The sequence below is a fragment of the Zonotrichia albicollis genome, chromosome 4 (genome assembly GCF_047830755.1).
Source record: "Zonotrichia albicollis isolate bZonAlb1 chromosome 4, bZonAlb1.hap1, whole genome shotgun sequence".
NCBI classification, from domain to species: domain Eukaryota; kingdom Metazoa; phylum Chordata; class Aves; order Passeriformes; family Passerellidae; genus Zonotrichia; species Zonotrichia albicollis.
In genome coordinates, this window is record NC_133822.1 from 72,068,677 (window position 1) to 72,093,348 (window position 24,672).

At 40.0% G+C, this 24,672-nt stretch overlaps 1 long non-coding RNA gene across 1 annotated transcript in view; it reads left to right on the forward strand.

Annotated features, from left to right (window-relative positions):
• Nucleotides 1-116: 116 nt before the first annotated feature.
• LOC102065694 (uncharacterized) overlaps nucleotides 117-24,672 on the forward strand; it is a 74,183-nt gene continuing 49,627 nt past the window's right edge. The window contains exon 1 of the long non-coding RNA XR_012580141.1: nucleotides 117-796. This is a non-coding gene — a long non-coding RNA (uncharacterized LOC102065694). The remainder of the gene's footprint in view (nucleotides 797-24,672) is intronic.

Here is a 24,672-nt window from a genome sequence, read left to right on the forward strand (position 1 = left end):
AGTGGAAAAAAAGCCCAACAAACAACGGAACCAAAACCTGAAACTCCAAGTAAGTTTCTTTTTACCCTTTTCAGTGTGTTAAACAATACAGTTCGTAGGAACAATCTGTTCTGGAGGAATGACCCTGCATATAACCTCAATTAACCATTGGAAGAGAAGAGCCTTTTGGGACCTGCAGGTTTGGAAGAACTCTTAACACTTAGAAAGATGTAGATGATGTTATTTGTTTCTTTATGAAGTTAGAGCAGTGAGGTCCATGAGCTGGTTTCATTCTGATGCCTCAGGTTTTAGCTTTTATATTTTTCAGACTCTGTGCTGCTTCAGTGTGTGGGTCTGAGCTTCATATCAGGGCATGGTGAGCTCTGTGCACAGAGCAGGGAGACAAAACAATTCCTGCTCCAGCTGGGCACCAAGGACAAATGACCCAAATCTCAGCCCAGGAGCACAAACCCCGTGGGCTGGAGAGAGAAAAACAAGCAGGGTGGGACTGCCTGGGCTAAAGCTGGGATGGGACAATGAACTGCAAGGTGCAAATGGAGCAGAATGTAGGGGGATAAAATATAAGTAAATGAAGGTAGTTTAGAATGTAATCTTACCCCCTAAAGTGTTGCAGCTGAGGCAATTCTTAAGGATTAGGAGCGGGCCTGATGTTAACAGGCCACAGCTGTAGCCAATAAGAAGAAGAGTGAAATGAAAGAGTGGATTGGTTGGTTGGGGGAACTGGAGTCACTTGGCTGCTGTGAGGACAAAGAAGAGTCAGTGCCTGGAGGAGCTGCCTGTGAGAAACATCAAGGAGGTATGAAACTCTGGCAATATGGAATCTTTGCAATATAATGACAGTAGAACTCTTGCACTATGATGATAACAGCAGGACTGATCAAAGTGAGAGACCCTGTGCCCACTCGTGCATTTTGGGACCATTTGTGTTCATTATGGGTGTAGTCTTGGCTGGGCTCTTGTGCTGCCCAAGGTGGATCCATTGAGGAGATCCTTTAATAGATCCCAACTTTAGTCTTTAACTCTGCCTAGCCTCTGCTCTAGGGCAGCCTTGACACGGCATCAGTTTCTATCTGGGCCCTGGTGAGTGAGTAAGGGGCAGCTGAGGATGGCTCGTGGCTGAGCTCTTGCTCCTTGTATCCTGAAGTGGGATGGTTGTTGGGGAGGATGAAACAAGAAAGCCTTTTAAATATGACGGCCTGGCAGAAGATTCTGAGAATATAGAAACTATAAGCGAGATTGAAATGAAAGCAAGTTTTGAGACCCCTTAGTTACTGAACAACTAGAAAACAATGGTGTGGCCAGCTGAAGGTAATCCCCTCTTGATGAAACAATACCCTCTGCAAGCAGGCAGGTCCAAAGGTCAGAGCAGACCCTGCAGCTTGGCAGATAGGGCCCAAAGAGTAAGCCTAGGGTTTAAAATGTAACACAGTATGGTAATGTAGTTATTCTTATAAGTTGTATGGAAATGTTATAAGATATGCATGCTGTAGTAGATTGGTTAGTGAGAATCTGAATATTCTACACTGAAGATGATTTATTGTATTGTAACGGGAACTTTGCTCTCTTCCACTTCTCTTTCCTCCCTCTTTCGTCCCTCTTTCCTCTCTCTTCTCGCTCCTTGTATCCTGAAGTGGGAGGGTCTTGAAAGTTTTGGGTTATTTTGTTTTCCAGGTTGTATTCCTACTGAGTTTCCCTTCCATCTCTGCTTCCCAGTGCTGTTCTGCTGCTGTAAATCTCTTTAATCCAGTGCTTGCAAATGGGTATTCACAAGCACTCCTTACCAAGAATCCAAACAATATAATTCAAATTCAGGAAGGGCTGAAATGGGTGGTTATGTTTTCTTTCATATTATTTTCAGTAGTTTTCCAGTGAACCTGGTCATTGTTCTTGCCAGCCAGTGCTTGTCAGGAAGGTTACAGCAGTGTGCAAAAATCTGGCTACCACTCTACTGGATGTAGATAGCTGGATTAGAAAATGTGGGATCTGCAGCACAATGAACACCTTTGTTTGGGGCTTTTGCAAAGTCTGGAAGAGCTGGCTTTGTGCCCAGTTCAATGTAGCTATTAGAGTCTTTTCATTGACTTTAATTGGAGCTGGATTAGGGCCTAATCATTAAAAAAAATCTTCACCCTGCAGCGAGCAATGGTCACATTTGACCTCAAAATCTGAGTCAGAGGCATTGGTACGGGAAAGCCAGAACATAAAAGATGGAAAAATAATATTTTCCTGTCAAATGAGGAATGATAGATAACTATATGTAATACAGTGACCATATGCCTGATATTTGTCTTGAACTCTCCAAATTTTTTTCCACATAAGATCGGTCCAATTTTGATTTTTGGCAGCTGCCAGAACACAGTGCAGGGGAAGGCTGTTTGTCTGCCTTTAGCTGGTGTGGGATTTGCTGTTGGCAAGCACAGACGACAAACACTTCAGCTCTGTGACCAAATGTCTTTGCCATTGTTTTTATTAGATTGTGGGATGTTTTTCCTGATCTGTGGCAAGATATTTTGACAACTCACTGCAGTACAGTAAGCGAGTAAAATATCAGAGAATAATTTATTTTATGTGCATGTGTACATATCTATATTTTAATATATAACAGTAGCATAAATTAGTAAGTGGGGTTTTTAGAAAATATTTCGTAGTTCACAAAGCCAATGCTGTATCATAATTACAGACTTACAGTGAGTGTCCATCTGTGTCTCTTGCTCTTTGCCTTCAATGTCTTTATTTTCCATGTACTCCAGATGAAAGGTACCACAATTCATGTCCTGTGAAAATCCAAATGGAGTATCTGAAGCGCAGTGGAAGCACAGCTGAACTGAGACAGAAAGATAAGTAATGCAGGAAACCCTAAATACTGTCATAATATTAATTCTTCTATTATTAATTTCTGTATCTTATTTTTAGGATAATAATTTTTTGACAATCCTGTCAGGGAGTTGTTTTGGTTTGGGTTTTGTAATGTGTAACATATTATGAATTATTGCTTCTTTTTGCTTTCAAAACATCTGCTATTTGGGAGGCATGAGAAGAATAATCTCTGTTAGTTTTGTCCTGTCAACCAATATGAGATAAGAGGTCAATGAGATATGGTGAAAAAAATTCATGTTAATTTATCATTGTCACAGAATGGGGACGGTTGGAAGGGATCCATGGTGGGTCACCTGGTCCTGCTCATGTGGTTAAGTGTCCTGTGAAATGAGTCTTTTTTCCACTCTGAAAAACTTAAATAACATTCTGGTAACATTTGCATTACAGGAAGAAGTTTCTTTAGCACCCACTTCTGTTTCACTCAAACATGGCAGACAATTGGAGAAACTTTAACATGGAAATAACAGTGATAAGCCTGGCAAATCATATGAAAAACAGTTTTTCAGTGCTATAATAGCAAGAAATGGAGGATGCTCCAAAGAAAATTTTCCTTTTTCTTTTTTTGTTTTGCATTTTGGTTTTTAGATTTTTTAATATTTTTCATCCCTGTAAGGCAAATTTTCTCAAGCTAATCTTTTTGATTCACATGCTGATGGACAAATGTGTCAAAACTGCTGGAAGCAAGTGCTGTAGGGCATGTGTTTTAAGAGACTTTTGATTCATTTATGTGCTTATAAGTTTTCTATTTTTATTCATGGTTAGCATACTTCACCAGGCCTGTCACACCAGCTCAGGGACTGAGCTGAACTCTTCCCTTTTAATGGTTCTATCTTCTGAAATATCTGTAAAGTGTATTAGGTTTTTTTTTTCTTTTTTAAAATCCCTGCTGGATGCATAACTACACATCCAATTTAATTCACTATGACTACAGCACATCTTTGCCATCCTATAAATTGTCTCCTCCTGGTTATACCAGTTAAAACTTCTTTGCTAATTGAATAGCCAAGACAAAATTTTGTCATCTCTGCTCCTCTATTTCTTCAGTTTTATGCTGTTGTGTTTTAGGAGCAGTTAAAAATGTTCAAAACATGCCCTTGTGGTTTTCATGCTCTTTTCTCATGTGGCTTCTTTTAAATCATGTGCAGTGAGACTACCTGGATGAGAAATACTTTGCAATTCAGGCCATGGTGCAGGGACTTAAATCAGAAGTTAATGACCAAATTCCTTGTCCTTATGGGGGACAGTAAGGTGACCTAATTGCCATATTTCTGTGAAGAATATACTGGAATATACAGAGGTTATTGCAAGATTTGACTTCTGTTTGAGGTGATGGAAATTCCTGCTGGCTTCAAGGAAAGTTGGTCAAGACCCTTGCAGTGAATCCTAAACACTTAAGGCCAGGAAAAAGTGAGGGTGATGAAGAGACATTTTGGGGAAACAAATACACAAACAAAATTCTGAAAATGGGGGAGAAGGGTTGTTTGGATGAGAGTTAAATCACAGAAAAAATTATTATGGGACAAGAAAATTTGATAAACTCATGGCCATTTCTCATCTTAGAGCCTGAATGTTTCTCTGAGCTACCAAAATAGCCTTGGAGAAGGAATTGAACAGTTGGGCAAATATTGTACAGTCAAGTTTCAAGCCCTGCTCAGTTCTGGGCTTTTTACAGAGCTCTGAAAGCCAAGAGTAGAAAATTAAGAAAGTGAATGCCAGGAACCATCAAGCTGTGGAAGACAGGGCTGGAAAGCACAGCTGTAGAGAAAATGACTTTTCAGGGAATTGGGAAATTGCAGGCTGCAGAGGGTGGGGGGAAAAAAGGAAGTGCAAGCCACAAAAAGCATTAGAAAAAGAGAGGAACCGAAGATCAGTCCCAAGAAGGGTTGTGAATGCAAGGAAATTGATTTACATCAGTAAAAATGAATTATGTCAGTGAGAACCTTGTTTTAATTGCTTTTAGCAGAAGACAAGCAGGGTATCTGCAGGACTGCTCCAGGCCTTGAAGTACTTTGGGACTCTTTCCATAAAAGTCTTACAAATTCAGAGCTAATATTCAGTCCAAATGAGACGGCTGTCACACCCCTCTGTCACCTGCCTCTTGTTTTGGGCAAACCTCAATGTTGATGGTTTCTGCCATTTCCCTGACCCCTTATTTCTTGGTAATATGTTTGCCAAGCAGCCACTAAGGATGGCAAAGGATTCCTGGGGCCCCAGAACAGTGAAATAAATGCCAATTGGAAGCTTCCCTCCTTCCTGATGCACAGCTTTGACTTCAGCTCTGGGTGTGGAGGACCATGCATTCAGCTCCCAGTGCAGTTTCTTCATGGATCATTTAGTGCTGTGTTCATAAAGTCATTGCCAGACTTTTCACTTTCAAAGTTAGGGAATGCAAGGAAATATAATAAATCTGCCCTGTATGGTTATAGGTATTACCTTTCCCCATAGTTATACAGCTTTCTCCAAACATCAATTTTAGCCACTTGTACACCCATCAGGACATGGATCAGGTTGGTCTCTCCAAGCCCACATAATGACCATCACAGAATCAACTCCTCTGTTCCATTCACCATTCAAAATAAAATTTTGGTTTGTGAATGTAATTATCAGCAGCAGCAGGAAAATTTTGCTTTGTTTCTTAGAGTGTACTAAACCTAGTTTTCTTCTTGTGAAGTATTTTTCTTTTTTCCTTCTGCAGTATTATTCAATTTAATATAGAGCTCTGAGATTATCCTTATGTCTTCTCTGAAGGTGTCTGAGCCTGTCATCCTGCTTCTACTGCATAGGCAAAAAAAATCACGCTGGCCCCGAAAAATTAGTACCACTGCCTCTTAAAAATTTCAGTAGTACAGGAAGATAGTAAAAAATGTATTTTCTAAGGGGATTTTTTAAGCTGGCCTCTAGTTTTGCACAGTTTTCACACAGCCTAGTGAGCTATGTGAGTGACCCAAAATCAGAGTGTACAAACAGGGCAGGTGTCAGCAAACTGTGAAGGAAACTGCCATATCAGTGTACAGAAAATAACCCCTTGACTCACAAAACCTGCTTTGTTCTTCTCCTACAACTCTCTATCCCGGCCATTATGGCCATCTCTGAGCCCTTTGCAGCCTTCCCAGAGCCAGCTTTGTGCTTTTGGTTCTGTCACCAGGCCAGGAGCCAGCCCTGTGTGCACTGCTGCTGCCACCAGAGGGAAAATAAGGTGAGGGGAAAGAACAAAACTGAGATGAGGAGCAGCCGTGGGGATTGGGGAGCCTGGTGCTGCCTACAGGGGACAGAGGTGCTCTGCCATGGCACTGGGGCATTCACATCCTCTGAACAGAGAGAGATAATTCTCTCTCCCAGTTTTTTTCCTAGGGAAGCACAGAGAGAAGAAGAGAAAACAATTCTTGTCTCTACTTGCTGCTCCTGTTGTTTTTGCATGTGTGGAATGTGTTAGGAAGATTGGGTACCTGAAGGGATTTGGTAACTGGATTTTGGTGATGTTTGTTTATATTAATTAACCAATCACTCAAAGCTGTGTCCTTGTGCACCCATCAGGACATGGATCAGGTTGGTCTCTCCAAGCCCATGTAATGACCATCACAGAATCAACTCCTCTGTTCCATTCACCATCCAAAATAAAATTTTGGTTTGTGGATGAAATTATTTCATGTCACAGCAGAAAAATTTGGCCACAATTTGACCAAAATTTGGCCTGTCTGGCAACAGTCATGGGTTTTTCTTTAGTATCTTTTAGTATTCTTTAGTATCTCTTTAATATAGTATAATGTAATATAATTTAATAAAGCAATTGTTCAGCATTCTGAATCCATGGAGTGAGATGCCAGTCATTCCCAGACATTGGTGGGGGTCCCTGCATACTGTAATGGCACAAGAGCTTCAGAAAGCCCTGCTCCTCCTGCAGCTGACACATGGGGCCGGGTGATTTTCTGCCATCCCCTGGTGCCGAGTTGAGCAGCAGAATCACAAAGTGTGGCTGCCTCAGAGGTGACTTTGGCAGCTCCTCTGCCTGGATGTCAGTCACAGCAGTGAGTTTATTTCAGGTGACTGTATCCAGGTGTCAGCTCTTTACAGATCCTTTTTAGTGTTTCTGTTCAGTCCCACGGCTGGCTCTGCTGACAGTCTCAGTGCTGGAGGGAGCTTGGCACAAGGGCTGCAGTGTTATTGCACTTTGTGTCTCCAAATGTCCTCCTGCTGTCTGTCCCACAGCATGGAGGGGGTGTGCTCTGGTTTGCTGAGGTCAAATTCATAAATTCTTCAGGAGCACAGGAGGGCAAGACTGGTTCAGGGCTGTGAGAGGGCAGTGACTGGCACACACCACACACCACCCACAGCCCCAAGGCTTCTCTTATAGCTGGTGTTTGTCACAGCAAAAGGTAGATCATATTTATCTTGACAGACTAATTGCAAAATGTTGATTGAGAAATCAGTGACTACAACACGTGTCCAATGTGGCTGTCACCCTCAGACCATTATTTATCTGCCCAGAAATGTTACAATGCATCTTTTCCCTCATCACACCAATTTTATTCCAGTCTGGTCTCTGCCAGCTGTCAATAACAAGTAATTTTCCTTTTCCCACCACACTGAATTTCTGGTGGCTGTGATATTGTAAGTGTAGAGGTGGGAGGTCAAATCAGGGGAGAACAAGCAGCGTTTCTACAAATCTCAGGTTAGGGTGAGACAAACTACATAAAAAACACTGATTTTTCCCTTTTCTTCAAAATTCTCAGGTTGTGGGTGTGTAAATGCATGGAGTGGTGCTATTGTGAATTCTGTAGGAATGATATGACTCAGCATGTGCTGAATATATTATATGATATAGCTTAAGTATGATACGTGATATATGATATATATATATATGTGCTTAAGAAATAAGTTTTTTTGGCTAAAAATAAGGGTCTTATACCTTTAAATGAGTCTGTTCTATATTTGTTACAGAAATCCTCCAAAGGCAAGGAAGCAAGGAGCTGGATAACTGCACCTGCTGTTATCAGATCCCACTGGGAATTGATCAGGTGTCCCCTATATAGAATTAAAAAGACATTCAGGGAAGGAATTTTTTTTCTTTATTTTTAGAAGATGCTGAAATTGTGGAACTAGATGCAAGGAATTTGTTAGTATGGGATAAACTGGTGTGAATCACACAGTTGAGCCAAGGAATAGCAGGGGCAAGGCAGTGAACAAAATTGCTGGTTGGTTTTGCAGCACCTGCTTGGTATTTTTAACATACCTCATTTCAGCTGCTGATCTGGTGCAATCCATTGCTGTGGGCAAAGTTAAAAACAACAAAAAAATAAGCTACTGCACTGAATCCTCATAGAAGTCATTGAAATGCACCAGTGCGATCTCTCTAGCTGTTAGCTATAGGTATGCATTATCTTTTTGGCAGTAAATGTTGTGACAGAATGAGTCCTGACTGATGTTCTGATTGCAGGCCACATCAGGAATAATAAATGTACACAACTCTTTTGAGGGTGTTTTCTCACAAGTGTTCAAATATCTCCAAGTGCTCTGATTCTTCCCATGACTGGGTTTTGCACAGTTGATTTCTTGGGGTTTGGAAAAGTAAAAATGCTTTTTAATGATGTGCAATGTAGTGTCTTGGTATTGCTCAGGGAGCTTCAGATTCCAGTCACCAGGTAGCAAATGTGTGTGGTGATTTTCTGAAACCGAGTTAAGGTCTTGAAAACCAGTGCTAAGTTTTGCTCATGAATTCTGTTCATTGCAATATGTCATAAAACACAGAATTACTAACCAGGGCTTGGGCAGAGAAAGCTCTAACTGAAAATTTTAACTTCTCTATATCAAATTTAAGAAAATCTGTTTAATTCTATTTGCTTTTTTCCTATGTGATTTATGCCTGTCTTGTGAAAAAAATATATTTCCTAGTAATTCATGTTTGCATTTTCCAAAACTTTAGCCTGAAAATATAATGGCGACATCTATATGTTTATTGATTTTACTCTCATATTCTCTCACAGGCTGGAAAATGCTTTAACAAATGAGATACTTGATTGATTATTCAACAGAGATTCAATCACAAAGAAAGAGTGAGAGGATAAAGCTTCTTTCTGGTCAAGCTGTTGGACCTTTAAAATATTGCCTAAATCCGCAAAGCCAACAGTTAATTGGAATGGTACAGTCCACTTACATAAATCTCCCATACACACTGTGAATTTTATCACAAATCACAGTAATAATTTGGAATTGCACCATTCTCTGCAAAATAAAACACCCTTGCGGTCTGTGGAGAAAAGGCTGCAATGCTGTGCTGAAGAGTGAGCAGCTTCAGCAGGGGATTTCAGACAGACTGCAATTGCTAAAATTTTCCCTACAACACATCACCTGTACTTTTATTAAAGCAGCCTGTGAATCCTCTTGGAGGGAAAAAACCAAACAGCTTCCTCTTCATCCTGAAAATGTGGTCAGGGATGTGGAGGTGGCAGCATTGGCAAGAAGCAGCATTTATTTTTGGTGGGAACTTCCAGCATATCCTGACAGAGGGTTGACTAAGGATACTATTTAATGGTTCAACACTAATTCACAGAATAAAAATGCTGTGTTGTTGTGTCTTCTGGGGGTGTAGTGGCTACTGTATGTGGTGATCAATCATGTTCTCTGACATGGTATTAGGAATAAAGATAAGGGTAAGGTACAGGCTAAGGAAACTGGGATTTACAAAACCTGCTCAGAAGGACTGAGTTATAATGAAAAGAGCAGGATTCAAGGATTATTCCTGGAGACAGAAAGGTGAGCTACCATAAAGCACACACAGCAAAGATAGCTGGTAGCATGAGGAGTCTGACTCAGATGCTTTGGAGCAGGTTTTGTAAATCCCAGTTTCTTTAGCCTGTACCTTACCCTTATCTTTATTCCTAATACCATATCACAGAACATGATCCTCTCCTACAGCAAAATATAAGAAGCAATGGCTTCCTCCCTAATCTTGCTGTTTATCTGGTGTTTAACACTAAACATAGCTTGTAGGTGCTGCAGCCCTAATCCTAACACCAATTTTAACCCTAGTCGTGCTCCAAACCCCTTCTCTGCTGTCTGTTCTCCAAAGGCACTCTCAGAAATCCTAACTCTGCCACAGCTCCCTGCCAGGAGAGCTCCAGGAGTGCCAGGAACACTCTATTATTTGGTGAAGGTTAGGTCCCTGCAGTCTTCCATTCCCCACTACAACTAAGAGAAAACCCACTTGTGTCAGCATGATATTTTCTGAAAAATCCCTTTGCCAGGATTTTTCTCCTGAGAAGCCTCAGAAAAGTGTAAACAATAATTTTCTGATTGCTTGGAATGTGCTCTCGAGGTTGCTTAAACAGGTGCATCTTTGATTGGTTCCATGTGAATTGTGTTGACTTAATGATCAATCCCAGTCCAGCTGTGTTGGGTCAGTCACAGGTTTTTATTATTATTTTCTAGCCTTCTCATGTATCCTTTCTCTTTTCTCTAGTCTAGTTTTAGTATAAAATTTGTTTTAATATAATATCATAAAATAATAAATCAGCCTTCTGAGAACATGGAGCCAAATTCTCATCTCTCACCTCGTCCTGGGGACCTCACAACACCATGACACACTTGCACCAGCTCTCAAGCTTGCCTTGCCTTCTTTAAACCCTGCACCACTTCAGTGACTCCTTCTCTGCTCCTCTGCCGGGCTCTGTCTGCTGTGGAGTGAAAATTATTCACTGTGATATGAATAAAACTGGAAGTAGGGGTGAGTTTAAGAAATTGTTAGACTGAGGATTTGTTATCACTTCTGAATGTGATCCAAATATCTGTTGCAGTACAGAAACTGCAATTTCTTGTTGCCAGGAAGTCTTAAAGTTAATTTTTATGGGGTTCATATTGGTTTATGGTGGATGGTTAGCACAAAACTGAGTCAATCATATTAGTCAGTTGTATCTGAAGTAGAGTTTAAAACTGGGCTGATGCTGCTGAGGTTTTAGCTTTTCTATGTTTCATATTCTGTGCTGCTTTAGTGTGCAGTTCTGAGCTTCATATCAGGGCATGGTGAGCTCTGTGCACAGAGCAGGGAGACAAAACAATTCCCGCTCCAGCTGGGCACCAAGGACAAATGACCCAAATCTCAGCCCAGGAGCACAAACCCCGTGGGCTGGAGAGAGAAAAACAAGCAGGGTGGGACTGCCTGGGCTAAAGCTGGAATGGGACAATGAACTGCAAGGTGCAAATGGAGCAGAACTGATCCCAGGGACAGAGCCCGTGCCCGGCCGTGCATTTTGGGGCCATTTTGGTTCATCTTGGGTGCAGCCCTGGCTGGGCTCTGGTGCTGCCCAAGGTGCATCCATGGAGGAGATCCTGTGAATAAATCCCTGCTTTATTCTGGAACTCTGCCCAGCCTCTGTTCTAGGGCAGCCTTCACAAGGCACAAGGGCCAGTTACATGCTAAAGAAAGGAGTGCCAGATTCCAGCAGGTCTCTCTTTGTGAGGGCTAAAGCTGATGGTTTCTACCTTGGGCTCCATCAGTTTAGCCCCAGACTCACTCTCTGACCATCCCAGTGCACATCTGCTTGTCTTCCCTCTGCTTTTGTTCTCCGTAGCAGGGTAATGACTGAGGGAGGCACACTTATAAATGCAGGACATTAAAGCACTTGAAACATGATGAATTATTATTAATATTACTATGCCCAAGAGACAAGTGGTAATATCTGAATGAAAAAGTAATTATGGAGCTGTTGGAGGCACCTTAACTGCTAATCTCCACCCAGGTATTCAAGTTTTTGGGTCTACTGGAGAGGAATCTTCAGGAAGACATGTAACCTCCAAATGCAATTTCTTTCACCTCTTGTGCAATTTCAAGCTCAGTACAGAAAGGCCAAAGGGAGCAGATCCTTCTGTGAAGGACTGGAGGCATTGAACCTTCCAGGAGGGAGAGAGTTGTTTCCTCCTGACTAATATTATTTGGCAATGTCACCTCATTCTTTCCTTTCTGCTGGAGGAAGATAATGACAGTTTAAATCCTGAATGCCTGTGGCACTCACTGAGCTGGCTGGTAGAATGACCAAATCTTGTGTCAGTTCTATCAGCAGGTCATTTGCCTGTTTAAAATAAAATTAAAGTTAGAAATGCCTATCCCCAACATTCTTGGAAGGACATGTTTGCATTTAAGTTATTTCTATTGTACTCAGAGAGTTACTTGGCTTGTGTGTAGCTAATATGACTCATTTAATCCAAAAATAGGATTTGCACACACGTTTTGCAAATCTGCTAACAGCCTACATTAGTTCTGCAGTTCTCAGTTGTGTTTGCAGCAGTGCCTTCTGGGTGCATATCCCAGCTTCTGGAAATCCAGCTTGGTCCTTCCTATTTTCCACTTGTTCCTATCTCATCTTTTTCTGTTCAGCTGATTAAGGAGATGTGTTCAGTCACAGACTTCAGCTTTTGTAACAAGGGAAAGGTCACTGTTTCTAGATTTCTGTTATATACTGATTTTTCTTCTGCAATACCTTTTGTATCGTGACAGGAAAATTAAATTCAAGAACCCCTACAAAAGTCAGGTCCTTTGGTGTACTAGAAAAATAGGATTTAGTAGTCCAAAGGCTTCTTTATAAAGCTGTAGATAAATGAGCCTGTGATAAATCAGTTTAGATACAACAAATCATGCAAAATATAACACTTGGAAGACCAAAAACCCTGCTGCATTTATATATATATATTGTATAATCCTTCAGTGAAATGCAGGAGTGGTCCCCAAAGGGTGTATTTTGAAACAAGTAGGGTTTTGAGATGTTGTTTTAGAAGATATAACCGATTCAAACCCTGTAGACATGTATTACAGCATATAAAATGGCACATGGAACAAAAATGCTAATCTGTTGGTCCCTTAAAATGTCATCTGGGTTTTCTTAGATGGGGATATCTTGTTTTCTGATAAATAGAGAAGTTATGGGGCTTTCTACATTGTTGCTTTTCCTTTTTTTTTTTTTTAATATATAAAAAGACAACAGTTTTTGTTGAGATGTTTTACTTGTGGAGTTCCATTGTAGTAGCAACAAGAATTGTTCTGTTTCCACAGAAAAGCTGCAGACTTGGGATCAGACACACACAGACCAAGGAGCAGGCAATTTGCTGTGCCATAAAACACAGAGAGCCTTTGGCACACACAGGAACCTGAGCCCTGATCCATTATTGGAAACCATTAGCATAAATACTCTGCCAGGTCGTTGACATCTGCATTATCAAATCCCCCTATGGGATTAAATATCCAGCTCTTAGATCATGCTATTAGTCCATGGTATGGTCATGAAATAATCAGCGAAAAACCACATGCCTGAGAACTCCTGAGTTAACACAAATCTGGAATGAAATTAAAACTCCACCCCTTAAAACGTAACAATTAAAAGTTCCTTGTAGAAGGAAGTTTATTCTCCTCTGTCTTCCACATAGGGGATTGCTTTAATGTTCTAAGCACAAAGCTCTGACTCGTGTTCAGACTGATCCAGAGATTTAAGTGTAGGTAGAGCTGGTCCTGCTCAGCCCATAATGCTCTTTAAGGAGCTAAATCATGCACAGGAGCTGTATTAGGGCTACCAGAAAACAGCTTCCCTAATTGCAGGCTCTAACCTTTGTTGGCTGGATCACCTCTCATCTTGGAATGATCTTTGTATGTTTCTTAATAAGCAAAGTTCAAAGCTATTAATTTAATTGTATGGAGTTAAATATATCTTTCCAAAGAGGAAATAAAGGTGCAGGAGGCCAGAATCTCCTCAAGTTATCACTGATACCAAAGAATTTTCCTGAGAAGTAATTTTAGTTAAAAAATCAGAGGTGGAGGATAATCTCTTGGGAGAGATAGATTGCAGGGATGGTTGAAACATCTTTAATTTTCATCTCAAAATTCTCAAGTACTTTACTCTTAACCCATCATCAGAAGACTGACTGGATTTATTGGATATTGTAGGAATTGTAATTTTTTCCAGCTGTGGGGAGTTAATGCTGGCTCCTGCAGGTTGTTAGTGTATATATGCTCTATATTATACACCTGCAACACCCAGACATTGGGGAGAGGGGTCCTGGACATTAATTTCTCGTTCTTCCAGCCTGGCAAAAATAAAACCAGCCATAAACTGAGCAACACATCTATCTTACTTTGAAATCATATTTTGCTAAAACTATTTACAGTCTTTGGTCTGATATATCCTATTGACCTGATAGGTCCCAGAATTAAGTGGAGAGGGCATTTTAGCAGCATTAATCTTAACCTAAGTGTCCTGATTTTACAAATTAACAACTGTTGGACAGGAGATAAGCTGTGGAACTGTTTTCATCCTACTAATTCAGGCAGTGTTATTAATAATGTGAGATTCATAGTAAGACCATGGAGGTAGATTTAAGTTTAAAATCCAGGAAAACTAAATTTTGTTTGTTCTAGATTCAAGGCAGAGAATGTTAGAATTCTTTAGTTTACTTATTATTAAGCTACTTTACAAATACCATAAATTTAACCTACAGCTTCAATTACCTAAGGCTTTAGGCACTCAGTAAAATAATAAATTTCCATGCAGGTAAATATATGCACCATGCCTTTAAAACAGAGAAATAAAATGTCTCAGAGTAAATAAAAATCCTAGATCCTCCATGGGTAAAATGTGTGTCTCATACATATTGTGAGAAATATAAACAATCCAAGGAAAATGAACAAACTCATCATTCTTACCCAGGAATAAGAATGCAACCATCAACAGCATCTTGCAGTTTTCAGTATTTATTATATTAATATAATCGTTTTCCTTCTGAATTTTTAAAGCATTTTCTTTATATGAAGCTTCACAGAAGCCTTGAGCAATCCTATTACCCTGATCTAGGTGATGGGAATGCAAAGGCAACAATAATTGACCCCTGAAAAGTGAGTGTCACACTCAAAATGCAGCCAGCTCCTAACTTGCACCAGCTCTTGTACACATACTCACTTTGTCATTGTCATATTTTCTGAAAAATCCCTTTGCCAGGATTTCTTCTCCTGGGAAGCTGAGAAGCCTCAGATAAAAATGAAAAGAATTATCTGACTGCTTCTCCTGTGTTTGCTGCTATGGAATGGGGGTTGGAGATTGTTTACCAACTGGTGATTGTTTCATTGGTTACATGTGAGTTGTTTTAACTTCATGGCCAATCACAGCCAGCTGTGTCAAGGCTCTGGAAAGTCACAAGTTTTCCATTAGTATCTTGTTAAGCCTTCTGTAAAGTCTTTTCTCTATTCTTTAGTATAGTTTTAGTATAGTATTCTTAAATATAATATAATATAAAATAATAAATTGGCCTTTTAAGAACATGGAGTCAGATTCTCAATTCCTCCTTCTTCCTGGGGACCCCAGCAAGTACCACACTCACTTCTGGAGGTATCCATTCAACCTTGGGGGTTTGTGAGCTTTGTTCTGAATTGTTTAAAATATATTCTGCCTCTGAAATAAAGCTATGATCAATACTGTTATCTCCAGTAGGCAGCAGGGTTTGTCCTCACACCTACATTAGCATGCCTTTAAACACACAGGGAAATGCTTCCTGCCTGGCAAAGTCTATCAGATAGATTGGTAGAATAATTTATTTGGGTTGTTGCAGCACATGGCATGCTCTGGGGCACAATAATTTGGGGGTTTTGTGATCTGTGTGGGGATGTCACCACCACAAGCCCAGTATGAAATCATGTTCTGAACATTTTCTCTTGGAAAATTCTCGGGGAGGTGGAGATGCTCAGCAGATGGAAGGTGCAGCTCTGTGCATCACTCCCTGAGGAGTGAGCATGCTCCTCCAATCCCCCGTGGCATCTCAGATTTCCTTGGAAACGTCTCCTGAAGTTACTCTGAAGATTTGCCTAAAATGACCCTGTTCAGTTTGTGAGATCACAGCTCACAAATAAACAAGCTACAGCAGCTTTAGGCATTGATCCTATTACTCCAATACTTTATAAGCAGGCACTATATAATTACTCTTAAAATTCTGGTCCAAAGGGTTCTTGCTATTGATGTAACCTGGAATGCTGGAAGTAAATGCAAAAAAAAAAAAAAGGATGGAAATATTTTAGAGAGTTTAGAGCACAATTTCACTTACAAATTTGCTGATGTTTTCTATCCTTAGATCCTCTAATTAGCAACTCATGACATCACCTGATTTGAACCGTTTTGGCTGGCATTTTCTGCACTCCTTGCCACAGGCAGAAGTTGCTGTGGCTCCACTTCCCTTTGTAAATAGGAAGCCATAAAGGCCATTTAATTCACAAAAGTGGTAGGAACTAGTTTAATTAGTATTGGTAAGGCACTTTGATATTGCAATGTAGGTAAAAAAGTCCATGTGGGAGTGAAAAATTTTTGTTTTCAGAGCGTGGTTTGAATCTATGTGAGGCCTGGGGCAGTGCACTGAACCAAATGTTGAAAAATCCTTAGGCAGCAAGCACCATCCATTCTGTGCATGACTGAGTCTGGAGTCTTGAAAAGAAATTAATATGTGATTGTGTAATTAGACTGTAGAATAATTAATATACACAAGGGAAGGATAACTTCAAATACAGGTAATCGTAATTCCATTTTTTCCCCTGTAGTTAATTTTGCAGCCTTTATCTTCCTTCACTCTAGCTTTTCTCTGTGTGATATATGGTGTAAAGGAGAGAAGAAGTGCAGGACTGTTAGCTGATTTTTTTCCCCTTTATTAAATGTTAATGTGAAACCTGCACCAAAGAATGTGATTGCCCATATGTTATTCTACAAGTTTGGTCTTTCAAGTAAAGAAAACTTCACAGTAATTTAACAAAAAAAAAAAAAAAATCTGAATCTTTCACCTTGCCTGCCAGGCTTCTAACTCTCCTAAGTATATGCTTGAACTTTGAAATTTCTAACACTGTGTGCAGTCATGAATTATTTCTAGTTCACCAGGAAGGACACGTCTCTGTTGCAAACACAGAGGTGTGAGGGGATTGCCTTACAACATTGCCTCACCTTAGCTTGCTTTCTGCAGAATTAAAATTTGTAGAGGGCTAGAAATCAGTTGTGTTGAGGCTGGACTACAGGATAGGCTTTTAGATTTATTATTAGTTATATTATAAATAGAAATATTGGTGATTACAGCTACTCTTGTGTTCCTGGTCACCTTTTTCTTTTCTTACAGGACTGGAAATAGGACTCCACTGAGGCTGTAATTTCACCTTCTTGTCCTGGCTAACCTAGTTCAGAAAAAGAACAATTTGCAGTCTACTTTTCATTGTAGACATCAACAGAGCCCTTAGGAATCAACAGTAAATCTGTCATTGAATTCAGTTGCACGAGATGAGGTTCTGGATTGGAAAATTCAGAAGACACCCACCAGTAACTGAGGAAAGAACTAGAGCACTCAGGCAGACAACTTTGAGGCTCTTATTCCTCCAGAGTCAAAAGTAAGCACTATGGTAATTCATATTTCTGGCTGAGAAAGCACTTATTTAGTAGCCTCAAAAATGTTGAAAGTAATAGAAGATGTAATTTAAAACATATAATGTATTATTACGAGAACAGCAAGAGATAAGTCTCAATGATTTTTGAAGGGACTTTCTTTCAAATGAGGGAAAACTTTGATAAACTCAAAGAATATATTTTTTAAAATTCCTGGGTTTTGTTCAGGAAATTCAGGAACATGTTTTTGAATCAGATTTAAGCTTTAACTACATAGAATTCAAGGGATATTACTCCTCCACAAGGTTAAATAATTGCCATACTGTTGTTTGATATTGCATTACAGTCTGAGCTGAGAAAACAAATCAGATTAACTTCTTTGTCTAATTCCATGCAAATTGTATATGGCTGGTTACCTCTTTTTCTTGAAAGTCACTCATTTCACAGCAGTGTGTTCTACTCTTTATTATAAATAGGTTTTAATATTTGAGCTATTGGTTTTTCCTGAACACAAAGGTTAGAAAGAATGATCCTCAATTTTACATGAGCTTCCTGAACTACAAACTAAAGAATTGCTATAATATGTCAGAAAGTGAAGCCATTCTGTAAGGATTAAGGTCAGGAAAGTATATGTGCTAGTGATATAAATGTTTATGTTATTAGTGTCTTTGTGCCTCATGATCCTCATCATTTGCCTCATTTGCTTCGGCAGATCTTTGCACTTATGTTTTGTTGCAGAATATAATGTCAAATTAAATAAGGCCCGCAGGATCCTCAAACAGAGAAATAATCATTGGGAAAATACAACTGAGGAAAAGTCTTATGAAAAACGAGATAAATATTGAGGGAAGAAGTATTGGGGCATCTGCCAAGCTGTCCCTGTGCTGTAAAATCAGCATTTTGCAATGCCAAGCCAAGCAATCAGCCAGATTTTCCTCTGAATGTAATGCAAGCTGCACGCTTCACCCAAACCTCCTTGAAGATTCTGGCTAGGAGCACAAAAATGAACGTGGTCTTAAATTTGGGTTCATAGCAAGATCTGAACCCAAGTAAGTGATACACATTGTTTAGGAATTTATAAGGAAGGAGTGGAACAGAACTGAACAGGATTCAATTTTTATCCAGAGTACAAAAGTAAAAAAACTTGGGCAATTCCATTTATAGTGAAACACTTTCTTATCATGGACTTCTGTGTAAAAATATCTGACCAGAAAAGAGACCAGGGCTGTCTCAGCCTACTTTGGAGTTACAAATGCTTATTGTCATAATTTATTGCAAATTACTGGAAGGAACCTAACAGGATATGGCCACAGCCTGTGCTAGGACCACAGTCCATGTTGGTGCTGCTGTCCCAGATCCATAGTAAGTAATGCATCTCATTGAACACACTCCATTTTTCTGGGGCAACTTACAGCTCCAAATGTGGCAGCAAATGAACATCAGACAAGTACTTAGTAGTTAAGAATAAAAATGTAATTCATGCAATAAAATGTCAGATTATTACTTCTTCGTGTCACTAAGGCTCTATTTAGAAAAGGTTTTTTTCCTGTTCTCAGCCATGTGACTGGATTTGCAATTAAGATCTTTGTTTAATTTCTTTAAAACATCATTCCTGTTTATACATCTTCTGCAATCCCTTTTTTAAATGTAATTGCTTTAAAATCTCAGAGGATATTAATAGCTGCCTGAACTGATATGTTTTAATACTAAGTACAGTGACTTAAAGTACTAAAGAAAAAAACTGAACACAGCAAACCTCACATAATTCTAATCTGGCAGCTGATTTTCTTTATTTTCTATCTACACCACTTTCTTTAGTGTCTGAAATCCAGCTGTAGGTTTGCAGTTCCATAAGGCCACACTGCTTGTGTTTACAGGAATGATGTGAAAACTCAAACAAGCCATTCCTGCCTTAGAAACCTCTGTTCCTCCAGCTTACCTCAAATTTCTGTTGACCTATACTATTGGAAACTGGATTCTTTATTCCTGGTCACCTCTCCTACTCTTCCAGAGTGCTATCCTGACTGGGAAAGCTGTCACTGAGCTTGTATCTATATCTGCAGACAGCTCTATTTAATAGGGATTTCAGCCATAACTTCTTTAATGTCTGATGGTAAAGGATTCCTCTGTTGTGCAGATACCCTAAAATGACAGTGGGAGGGCCTTTCCTCCTTCACTGAAAAGTTCAATTTTCTGTCTTCTTCACAGGCAGATGGTGGAAATGACAGTCATTAACTTCAGGAATGCCTGCAGAAACTGATGAGAACAATTTCTTATTGCAGGGAAATGGAGAAATTGCATCCTTTCCAGGTTTTCCTTCACCTCTCCCATTTCTTGCTGGATTAATGACTGTCAGGCAGGAATGAACCTCCTCCATGTAATGCACCTCATTGTCTCCAACTGCAGCATTTCTTAGCAGAGTTCCTGCTCTATGTGATGATATCCATGGCACAATTTATGTGGAACTCCTGGGATAATCTTCAGGGAATGAATCTCTGCACAGGCAAAAATACATCATTGGTGCTGCTTTAATAGCAGCATCATCCAACCAATCTTTTCCACACCCTAGCTGCTGAAACTTCTAGAGTGTGAGGAGTTTTAGCAGTGCTCTGTATCACACCCTCTCCTCAGTGCCTTGCAGTCAGTCAGCACAAAAATCTGGAGGTTTAGGTCTCATAGAGACTCCTGATCATTCTGGATTTACTTTTCCCCTTCTTTTACTGTTCCACATAAAATACTGTTTGTCATTCTCATATGAGTGAGTGTGTGTGTGTGTATATAACATATGCGTGAAATTATTTTAACAAGTCTGTTCTTCAAATTTCTGCTGAAGTGTTCTGGCACCAGTAACACTTTACCATGCAGCAAGTAATTTCAAAAGCTTTTTGCAAATTGGGTCCACCTGTTCAGCCATGAAGATCTTGCTGGTGTCTGAATGATTAGATGAAAAGATATTTCTGTGTTTTCTGCCTTAACCTAATTTCCTTAAACAGTAGTTCCATTTTTTTCCTCTCTTCTAGAGAGCATCTTATGCTTACTGAGGAATATAACTATGCAAAAAAGAAGAGCTGTATGTAGACCAGCTCCAAAGAATGTGGAGAGGTAGCAAAAAACTGTCTGAAAGTTTCTTGGTCACAGATTAGAGCAGCCTCATTTCCCCTTGAGGATGTGTAGTTGCCTATGCTTGAGTGAGACATTTCAGCAGCCAAGGATCAGCACTGGAGTACTTCACCTGCTGCCTTTTCCATCAGACAAATACTGGTTCTCAGATTAAAAAAATAGCCTGCCCTAAAATGGTTTCTTCCTATATCCAGCATCTCTGAGTTTAGGCAAAGGGTTTGTCACAAGTCACAAGTTCTACTCTTTCTTTCAGTATTTTTTTTTCCTTTATAATTCCTTCTCTTGCAGTCTGGAGCTACTTTCAGTCTCGTATCTGTCCTGTCACTGTCACTTCACTTGTCATCCAAGTTCTTGTCCATGGCATTGCATTTTTATGCTTCCTGCTCGTTCACAAACGTGTTCCATACAGCCCCTGAGAGAGCTGTCTCTTCCAGTTCCATCTTGACAACCTACTCACTTCCTTTTTCCTTGAGTGATGCTTTTCTTCTGCATGGCCATTTTCTGAGCCACTCTGCCTTCCTGGCTGTGCTTTTTGAATACAAATGCATTTCCCTGGCAGCACTCTTCCCTTTCATGTCATATTTCCATGTTGTTCGGAGTTTTCTGCACTTGGGGCCTGACTCAGTGATTCCCATCACACACCTACTGTCCAGCAGTCCCTCTAATTATGCCTCACCAGGAACTGAGCTATGAAGCCAGGACTAATTAAGGAAGTTTTTTAAGCTGTGTCTGTGTAAGCAAAGTGGAGCTGCCCCAGAGAATTGCGCTGGTGAAACTTCCCAGGGTGGAGTCACTGCCACCTCCTCCACACAAGAGCTCAGGCACAAAGCCGCCTGTGGAGATGCTCCATTAGCCACACAGAGATGCACTGGAGACACTCCATTTTTCCCTTTGATTGTGTGTGCCATGGAGATTGTGCCCAGGCCAGCTGTAAAGAGTTGTCTGAGGAACAGAGAGAGCCCAGCTGTGACGGGCTGGGGTTTCATTTAGGCCGATTTCCCGCTCGCTGTTCGCAGCCACACCGGGTGTTCTCAGTCTGCAGCGTAAACACAGCTCTTTCCTTCCCAGCACTGATGATCCAGACAGCAATGGGAAAAGAGCTCTAAATCCTGAGCAGGTACAAGGTCCCAGGTTGTACACCCACAGAGCCCTTGCTCTCTCCACTGAATGTCACTGAGCTGCTGCAGCCAGTCTTACTGGATGAGCTAGAAATGAGAATTAACAATACTTGCATGAGCAGAGGCTTTGAAAAGGGAAACAACTCAGAAACAAACTCAGTTTTGCAAAACTGTTGATATATTACATACAACTAGCCTGTAACAATGATAATACTTGGAATTAAATAATCTAAATTTAATGTAACCAGTTCAGTGAAACTTGGGCAGTTGATTTGGGAATTATGGTTATAGAAGTGTGATTTCCCAACAGGGATAACATTTTGGGTGTAAGAGGAAAATATATTTTAAACAAGAAATATCTTTTATAATAACAACAATAATAAGGTTTGAGGTTTTCTGTATGATTTATTTGCACCAAAAATTTACCTCCAGTAGGATCATGTTTTAACTTTATATTAGATAGCTAAATAGATCTCAGCATGACAGCAAATGAAAATGAAATGAAGTGTGGGGGGAAGGGTCAAATTAGAAAGTAGTCCAGTGGTTTTGAACATCATTCTGAATGAAAAAAAAAAAAAGGAACAGCCAACATTCTTTGTTTCTGATTAATATAATCAGTATCCTTTGGAGTTCATGAGTTGTATATATTAATATATTGAATATCCTGTAATCCTTTTGGTCTGGACAAAATTCCTGTGCAATTTCTAGGAAAACCAAGATTCTCACAACAATTTAGGTATTTCTCTGTCTTCTTCCTTTTCTGCCTTCACTCCTGACTCACTTTTTGGTGTATCTTTTTTGTTCTTACAGACTAGTGCAGGATTACCTGGAAAGTGTAGTAGGGAAACACTTCTGCAGTTATTTTTCCTTGTGAGTAATGTAGTGCTAGCAGTGATGGCCAAGGCAGCATTTACATACAGGACATGGGGAAAAAAATCATATATCAAAACAAACAGGCAAAACTGTGACAAAGAAAAAAATCAGAGGAACAGAAAATATTATAAACGCATATAGAGTTACCTAAATAGTAAATATATCTTTGATATGCTACTTCACTTCAAATCTGTTGTGTTTTTTCCCATCCTTTACTGTATTTTTTTTTCTGTTTAGAAACTGTTCTGTAAATGGGCATTGCTGTTTTCTGACTCCTTTCAGGGAGAAAACTCCAACCTTCAGTTCCAGTTATTCTGTGGAATCTGCCTTACTTCAACTGTTCTACTTTAGCCCGTATAAATTCGCAGGAAGTGGGAAGAAAATCAAAAAACATGAACATTTTCATTCTCTCAACCTTCCTAACTTCAGCTGAGCTTGTTCACAGAATTAATTTAGGAATGATTTAAGTGCATTTGAGGTCTTCAGAGAGAATTCACATTTGTTAGAATCGCAGGAGCTGGAGACTGTAATTTTATTTTTCTTTTCCTATAAGCTCAGGATTTCACTGGCAAAAGCTGTTTCTCTAACTACTACTGCCCAAATCTGTCCAGTTTGAACAAGGCTCAGTCTCTCTGTGCCATATCTGCAGCCTCTCCCCAAAGCCACAATGCTGATACTTCTCCTTCCAATGACATTTTCCCCCTGGGGCAGCTCCTTCTCCATGAGAGTGGTCAGAGCACCAACACCAGCTTTCTGATGAGAAGATGTCATGTTTTCTGGGATGATTCCCCCAGAGGGATCCACACTTCACATGTGACTTTTCATCTGGTGTGGAGTGGAACCATTCTGTCCCTCCCATCCCAGCTGAGCCCTGTGGGATCCATCGTGGGTACCAGAGGGATCATTTTCAGTCTAATTCCCAGCATTTTCTATGCAAGCAGACAGAGCACCAAGGCACCTGGAAATGGAGCTCAGACAGGAAAAAATCAGAAAGATGAAACACTGGGACAGGAGCTGCATGCAGGGGTACAACCAGCACTTGTTTGCATCAGCATTTGGTATTTTCGGGGTTCTCCATCGTGGGGAGGAAAGATGAATCTGACTCCACGTTCTTAGAAGGCTAACTTATTATTTTATGATCTATATTATATTAGAGAATGCTATACTAAAACTATATTAAAGAATAGAGAAAGGATACAGACAGAAGGCTTAACAAGATACCAATGAAAACTTGTGACTCTCAGAGTCCCAACACAGCCTGACTGTGATTGGTCATTAAGTCAAAACAATTCACACGTTGGACAAACAATCTCCAACCACATTCCCAAGCAGCAAAACACAGGAGAAGCAAAAGAGTTCACATTCATTTCCTTTTTCTCTGAGGCTTCTCAGCTTCCCAGGAGAAGAAATCCTGGCAAAGGAATTTTTTCAGAAAATATGATGGTGACAGTGTCATAGGACTGAGTACCTTCAATTTTGCCTTCCCTCCCTCCCCCTTCTCTGACCCACATACCCTCTGTTTGTTAGGGGATCACCTTTTGGACACATGGCTTCTTCTTTGTTTCCCTTGCATGACCTCCAGAGGGATCTGCCACGTAGGGATTCTTATCTCCAGCCCATAATCTCTTTAAAATCTTTCCCAGCTCATGGCACTCCATTTAAAAGGACCTAATGGCTGTATTAGTTTAGTTGGCTTTGTTATTTTTATATGGTTGTTTAGTAACTTCAGACAAGATTTTTAAAAACATCATAAATTCAAAAACCCTCATTGAAAAAATGATACACATATTCTGTTGCATGCAGATCAAATTCTGCCTATAAGATATACGTATAATAATGAGTTTTAATTGTATGTCAGATAATGCCACGAACTGCTCTGTATTTCAACTGCAATTTTGTCATTGCAAACCACTATATCACTTCTATTCCAGATAAGGATCTTCAGAATTTCCTGAATTTGTATCCACAGCCAGTTAAGGGTCAACTTCATTTGAGATCATGAATAATGATGATTTTTTTGCTTTATAAGGACTCAGAAACCAGGTCAATATTTAAATATTGTAGGGGAGGCTGTCCCATTCGAGTGGACTTTACAGTGATATGCTCTATCTGTGAGATTCTTGTTATACTTCTGTTTTGCAAGATAGTGCTCTTTCTCAAGAATATTTATGTTTATTTATATATTTAATTATGTCTAAATTAGGCTAAAGCTGTAACAATCTTTGCCAACTGAGTCCCCTTACAAAGGGGTGAAATTCCACTTCTGGCAGGCAGTCACTGGAGTGCTTCAGCCTGCCTGGACATAA